A 7,548-nucleotide genomic window follows, 5' to 3' on the forward strand; every position below is an offset into this window, starting at 1 on the left:
GCCCCCGGAAGGCTTCTCCATCGACACCGCTGCCATCTCCACCGCCATCTTCATCACCGCTGCTGCTCCCATGAGGAGGGAGTAGTTCTCCATCGAGGCTCGGGGCTGTACCGGTAGCTATGTGGTTAATCTCTCTCCTATGTGCTTCAATACAATAATCTCATGAGCTGCCTTACATGATTGAGATTCATATGATGATGCTTGTAATCTAGATGTCATTATGCTAGTCAAGTGAGTTTTACCTATGTGATCTCCTGGAGACTCCTTGTCCCACGTGTGTAAAGGTGACGAGTGTGTGCACCGTGTGGGTCTCTTAGGCTATATTTCACAGAATACTTATTCACTGTTGAATGGCATAGTGAGGTGCTTATTTATATCTCTTTATGATTGCAATATGTTTTGTATCACTACTATTCTATGTGCTACTCTAGTGATGTGTTATTAAAGTAGTTTTATTCCTCCTGCACGTGTGCAAAGGTGACAGTGTGTGCACCGTGTTAGTACTTGGTTTATGCTATGATCATGATCTCTTGTAGATTGCGAAGTTAACTATTGCTATGATAATATTGATGTGATCTATTCCTCCTACATATGCATGAAGGTGACAAGTGTGCATGCTATGCTAGTACTTGGTTTAGTCTTTTGATCTATCTTACACTAAAGGTTACTAAAATATGAGCATTATTGTGGAGCTTGTTAACTCCGGCATTGAGGGTTCGTGTAATCCTACGCAATGTGTTCATCATCCAACAAGAGTGTAGAGTATGCATTTATCTATTCTGTTATGTGATCAATGTTGAGAGTGTCCACTAGTGAAAGTCTAATCCCTAGGCCTTGTTCCTAAATATCGCTATCGCTGCTTGTTTACTCGTTTTACTTGCGTTACTACTGTCTGCGTTACTACTGCTTGTTTACTATCCTGGGCAAAGCACTTTTCGGGTGCCGTTGCTACTACTTATTCATACCACCTGTATTTCACTATCTCTTCGCCGAACTAGTGCACCTATTAGGTGTGTTGGGGACACAAGAGACTTCTTGCTTTGTGGTTGCAGGGTTGCATGAGAGGGATATCTTTGACCTCTTCCTCCCTGAGTTCGATAAACCTTGGGTAATCCACTTAAGGGAAACTTGCTGCTGTTCTACAAACCTCTGCTCTTGGAGGCCCAACACTGTCTACAAGAATAGAAGCTCCCGTAGACATCAAAGCTCCACACCGCGAGGAAGTCTCGCAGCAGCCCTGTATCGGTCTAGGCTTTGTGTGAAGCTAGTTCGCAAAAAACATGTAGTTCAAGGCGTAGTCCACTATCCAAGTTGCAAACTAGTGTAATATGAAGTTCTTAGTGGAAGTTCAACTTAACAGTCTCCACCGTGTACCGGTATATAAAACAATGATTATGGAATGATGGTATTAGATGTGCCAATGAGACTTTGTGGGGGATTGCTGGAATTTTGCTTTGGGCCTTAGCCCATGTCCCAATACAAATTCTGAAATTCTCTTGGCCAATGTGGGAATGGCAAGGGGTGGGACTAAAGTTTAGTCTCACATTGCTAGTTGGCAGAGAGTTGGAGTGGTATATAAGGTGGGTTGTTCTAGTCCTAGTAAGTGAGTGAGAAGAGCGAGAGCCCTCGCGCACTCCTCCTCCTCCGCCGCCCGCCTCGCCACACCTCGTCACGCACGCCACGAGGCATCACGGGTTGCGGGAATCTTGCCGAGCCGAGCTTATATTTTTATTGTTTGGGAAATTAATTGTATAATCAATTACGAGTCATTAACAGACGTTAACACAGCCGTTTTCGTTCCGGTTTTTCTGGATCGTGGCCTCGTACATGGGCTATGTCCCACGACCTTCCCGAACCGCACTATATAAGCGCAGACGCGAACCCTAGCCTGCACGAGACCCCATATGCGACTGCCTCTTTCCAGTTCATTGCGCCGCCGCCTTCGTCTTCCTCATCCCGTCCTTCGGCGTGCACCGAGCGGCGGGACAGTAGGCCTCCGGAACCCTGCCTCTCGTAGACCTGTACGGGTGAGGGGCAATCAGGTTTTTGGGAAGCGCTTACGCGCAACTACTGGCAACACGACGTCGTCGGACGACGACTTCCCGAACGACGACTTCTTCCCGGACATCGACAACCTCTTCGGCAACCTCAACATGGCCGATGCTACTGCTGCTGGCGCCAATGTTCGACGGTACACGTTTCTGCCATCATTGTTTCATATCTTACTAGAGTTTCTAGTACTGCTGTTTGGAGTAGATGCGATAGGTTTATCTTGTCTAGATGCTATATGTTCATCTATTCTATTGATCTGCATGATTAGTTCATCTACTGTTTATGTAGTCATGATTTATCAATTGTTAGTTCGGATTAAATCATATGATAATTTTCTTACATATTCAACTTCAACATAGCCGTCAGGCGGACAAAGGGTATAGCGATCGGCATCTCTGCCACTCATAGATGGACATTTCTTGGGCCGAGTCGGGCTTCAGGCCAGCCCAAAAGAAAGCCTAACTCCTAAAGGTCAGGCCCGAGCCCAGCCTTGATCAATGAAATTTATTGTTTTGCACACCCAAGCCTGACCGAGCAAAAGCCTTAGGCCCGAGGCTCGGCCCGAGCAAAAACAGGGCTGCCTGGGGGGCCGAAGCTAATGTTTGTAGTGACTTCAGCAACAAAATATGGCCATTAACACAAGCGTAAGGATCTTGATAGAAAAACAATAGTGTCTAACATAAATACATTAATATCACATTTCACAAGTCTAATAGCAGCAAAGCTGCACAGTTTTGATAGCAAACAACAACAAAACTACACTGTTTTCACATATTTGGAGATGCCTATAGAACATCGATGTCACATTCCACGGGTTGGTTCTGCATTTGTAGGTACACAAATTGCATCTTACCCAAGGTTCCACCACACCAATGCCATCTTTTGTAGTATCGATCTCCACATGGTGTAGTGTTGCTAAACTGGGGAACTCGCAGCGTTTGATCTTCAATCTTGTTCTCCATCTACCAAATAAACTTAAAATTATCACATCCAACTATGAATATTCATCTAATTTAGACATTTGCAACAGAGCCTCAAAGGTCAACTGAACATCTACCAATCTGCAAATCCATGTAGGCCAGCAACAAAATTAACCTTGGAGGATGCAGGTACCGCGGCAGCAGACGGCAAGGAAGAAGGTGTGGCTGCGGCAGGCGCACGTCGAGGATGGAGGTAATGTGGCGGACAACAAGTGACCCAATCATTGGTGCGGAGGCGCTCGAAAGGGGTATAGGAAGGAGATGTGGCGGCGGTCGAGGAAGGTAATGCGGTGAAGGTCACGGGGGAAGATGATGCGGCGATGGGTGGGGAAGGCCGCATGTGCGGTGACCCTCGGCATCAGAGAAGTGGAGGTCGGGCTAGTGCCTCCATGTCTCACGGGACTATGGGAGGGAGGGTGGGGATTTGGAAATCGTGAGGGAATGCAACGGGTGGGGATTTGGAAATCGTGAGGGAATGCAACGGGTGGGGGACAGTGGTGTGCGTGGTGTGCGTGTGATAGCTCCAAATATTGACACTTTTTATCAACCATTTTGATGGCTGCTATTTGCAGCCGCTTGCGTTGGTCAAATCAAGTCTAGCATGGTTCCAAGGTTAAGGGAGAAGTTCAGATCAAGTCACGCTATAAGTTTGGTCATGTTGAATATGAAAATATTATCTAAAACTTTCCCAAATAAAGTTGCTCTTGAGCATGTGTGTCTAGAGGCTTGTGAACATGTTGTGGTTGTGGTGAGGCTGCTAAGGTCTTGTTGGGACTTGAAAGTGGGAAACGAGATACTCGTTTCGACTGCTTCAGTATCTTCTCTACAAAGGTAAGAAGGTAAATTAAGTTCAACCACTGAGTTTGGACTCGCACTTAAATATATGTACCTGTGCCATGCCATATAGTTAAGATCTTGCTTGTTGTTTTGTTGATGTCTTGCGAGTGTATTCAAAGTACTCACGACTGGCTTTAACATGTTAGATCTTGCCACCTGCTGGTGAGTACTCGCTGCCGTGCGCTAGGACAAGTAGTATCCCAAGCAGAACCCCATGGATAAAATCCCTCCGCTGCCTAAGTTATCTCTACGTCTCCGCTGCCACTCTTTGATAGGAACCATAAAGATGAACAAAACTTGTAATATTCATTATAGGCACATGTTGCAGAAATGTCTTTTGGCACCCGGGTCTAGATGCTCCCGCGTCATGGACCAACCCGTCCTCGCCAGATGGAAGGTCATGTCCGCAGTATGCTGAATATTGAACAGTGGTCCTTGGCCCATGTTGGTGCAGCCCGAGGCTGCACCCTCTCACTCACGGACTTGAGGTAGAAGAAGGGAGACAACACAATGATTTTCCCGGCGGGCGCACGGAGCGCCGCCGCAGGCGCACGAACGCCCAACTCTCTTTTATTCAGCTGGCTCCAAAACCAGTGCCCACACAAGCAGTACCAGAGGGATTTTATAGCCTGGCCAACAAACCCAGACGCATGCACGCACACACGATGCCCACTTCGCTCCTGCTGCGCTCGCTCTGCTACGCGCATGGCGCGCACCCACGCGCACGATGCGGTCAGCCTCCAACAGCTAGAAACGTTAACGGCCTAGTCCCACTCGGCGGACACCAACGCGAGCACGAACTCACGCGCCACCTACAGACACAAGCACACACGCACGTACGTGCCGGACACACCGGTTGCGGTTTATTTGCTAAGGGCATCTCCAACCGGGCGACCCAAACGGACGCGCTGGGCCGTCCGTTTTGGGCCGTTTGGGTCGTCGCCCGGACACGCGGACAGCGGCCCGCGTCCGCGTGTCCGTTTGGGTCGCGCGCTGCGCCCAACGCGCGGACGCATCGCATAAACCGGAGAAAAACGAAAACAAAAAAAGAGGCAAATTTAAACGAAATTTGATTAAAACATATGCCCTATTTTGGGCAAATTTAGTACATAGCCCTATTTTGGGCAAATAACTAACAAAAGAAGCCCCTATATGAGCTTTTAAATTTAAACCTATACTAAAAACCCTCTATTAGGGTTTGGTCGGCGGCGCGGTGGCCGCCGGTGCGCCGCCTAGCCCCTGTGGGCGTCGTCGGCGACGTCGTCGTCGTCCACCCCGGGCGGCGATGCGCCGTCGTGGCCGGAGCGCGCCGGGGACTCCGGCCACGGAGACCACAGGGCCTCCTCCCACGGCGAGTGGGGGTCCGGAGCCACCCGGCGTTGTGCCGGCGCACGGAGCGGCGCCTCCTCCCCGAGGCGCTCGCTGTCTCTCCGCCCGGCGCGGCGCCCGGCCTCCCGGCGCCGCCGCATGTCCTCCCCGCCGCCGCGCTCCCGGCGGCGGGCCTCGCTCGGCGCGGCGCCTGGCCTCCTCCCGCCGCGCCGCCTCCTCCTCCTCCTCCCATCGCGCCTGGAGGGCCTGGGCGTAGAGTTCCCAGTCCTCCGCCTCCTCCACCTCCCGCCGCGCCGCCTCCTCCATTTCGGAGGTGCGAATGGCCGCATGGAGCTGCGGCCATTTCGCCTCCTCCTCCGCCGCCGAGATGATCAGGGCGGCGCGGAGGTCCGGGTCCTCCTCCGAGGACTCCGGCTTGGGCTTGATGAGGAGCGGTGGCGGTTGCGGCAATGCCGCACCGCCGCGGGCGGCCTCTCCGATGTGGAGGCCGCCGCGGTTCCCTCCGGCCCGCGGCCGTCGGCGGCCGACGCCGACTGGCTGCCGGCCTCGTCGTCGTTCGCTCCGGGAGCGAACCGTCGCTCCGGGGCCATGGCGGCGGTTTTGCTCGGGGAGTGGAGTGGGGACCGGAGTGGAGGGCCGGATCCCCTCCGGTCCCCATTTAATAGTCTCCCCGGTCACCGACAGGTGGGCCCAAGGGAGACGAGGCGACCAGCGGGCGGACGCGAGCGGACGGTGCGTGCCATCCGCGGCCACGCAAACCCTAGCCCAGATTTGGGCCGGGTTTGCGTCGTTCCGGACGCCGCGGCCGTCCGCTTTTGCGGTGCGTCCCCGCGCTGGGCCGCGTTTTTGTCCGGCTCGACCCAAACGGACGCGCGGGCGCGGTTTAGATCGCGCGGTTGGAGATGCCCTAACAGCCCACTAGCTATTGCATTGACTACGGCTCAATCGTGTCTCTATTTCCGGTACAGACGATGAGCCAACGAACTGGACCAACGCCACCGTCTTGGACTGTGTGTCCTACAGTTTTGTTCAGTAATCCTTTTATCTGTACATGTTGCCGGTCTACGCGGCTGCTTATCTGAAATGCTCTTGTATGCTTCTGGCTGATCTGTGTTAGAGCATCTCCACCGGCGGCCGATAGCGGCTTCGATGATGTTTTGGGGGGTCGGAAGAGAAAATTGACTCACATCGGCGTGCTCCAAATACCGTCAGCGTTTTTTCGAGCCCAATAGAAGCGACGGTAATCCCGTGCCGGCCCCTTGGCGAAGGGCGCGAATCGGGTGCGCTGGCGCCTTGCGGCACGACGGTTTTCGCGGGTGGGGGCGGCTTGTCAGCGAGAGCTCGCGATGGTTCGCATCGGAAACGACGCGGGAAGGTTGGTTATCGGCGTTAATGGCCTCCCGCGCGGAAACCCAAGCGGCGATGAGGATGGCGACTGGCCACGCGGTGTCCACCCACCTTCCCCGCGCGCCTTCAATGCGCGTCCGCCGCCTCCCTTAAAACCCCATTGGCGCGCACTCCTCTTGTTCCCCGCGTTCCAATCCTAGCCGCCACCGTCACAACCGCCGCGCAAACCTCCCACGCACCCACCGACGATGGCGCACAACAATGAGGCCGGCGGCAGCGGCGGCGGCGTGCTCCGCTCGTTGCAGCTTAGCCTCGACGAGACGGATGTACTGTACTGGCAGCGCATCCCCGTGCCAGTACAGTACAAGCTGCCGCACGGCTGGCACGTCTCCAATGCCGGCTTTGTCGTGCCACCGTCGCCACCGGCAGGGCCACAGACGCGGGCCCTCGCCAGGGAGTGGCGGAACCTGCTGACGCCGGCGGAGAGGAACATGCCGGCCAACGCGCTCGACAGCCCGGCTTGGGCGACGTGATTTGAAGATGAGCGCGCCGTCAAGCTCGCGCGAGCGGCCGCTTCAACAACATCGGCCACCGTACCTGGTAGCACGGCCACGACGTCGACGACACGTTGCGGCAGTATGGCTCCGCTAGCGCGCCCACTGCGACCCACCGCGCATGTCGTTGTACTTCCCGTAGGCGCAGTGCATGGCGCCGCCGGCGCCGACTCTGCAGAAGGCGCCGGAAAGGACTGCGGCGTCCGGGAGCTCGCGCAAAGGACCGTCGGAAGCCGGAGAACGCACGCGCTCGGTGACATAGGCATCCCAAATGGGCCTGCCGAAGATAGTACCCGGGGTTTAATGAAGGCCCACTACCCGAAGAATAAGAAGATTCGGGAGCCCAAGATATATTAAGGAAAGTAGAGTTGTAATAGGAAGTGTTGTTTGTAATCTGGCGGGATGAGTTAGAAACCGGCCCGGACTCTGTAACTTGTACAAAACGAAAC

This window comes from Lolium rigidum, chromosome 5 (assembly GCF_022539505.1).
Source record: "Lolium rigidum isolate FL_2022 chromosome 5, APGP_CSIRO_Lrig_0.1, whole genome shotgun sequence".
In the NCBI taxonomy this organism is placed as follows: domain Eukaryota; kingdom Viridiplantae; phylum Streptophyta; class Magnoliopsida; order Poales; family Poaceae; genus Lolium; species Lolium rigidum.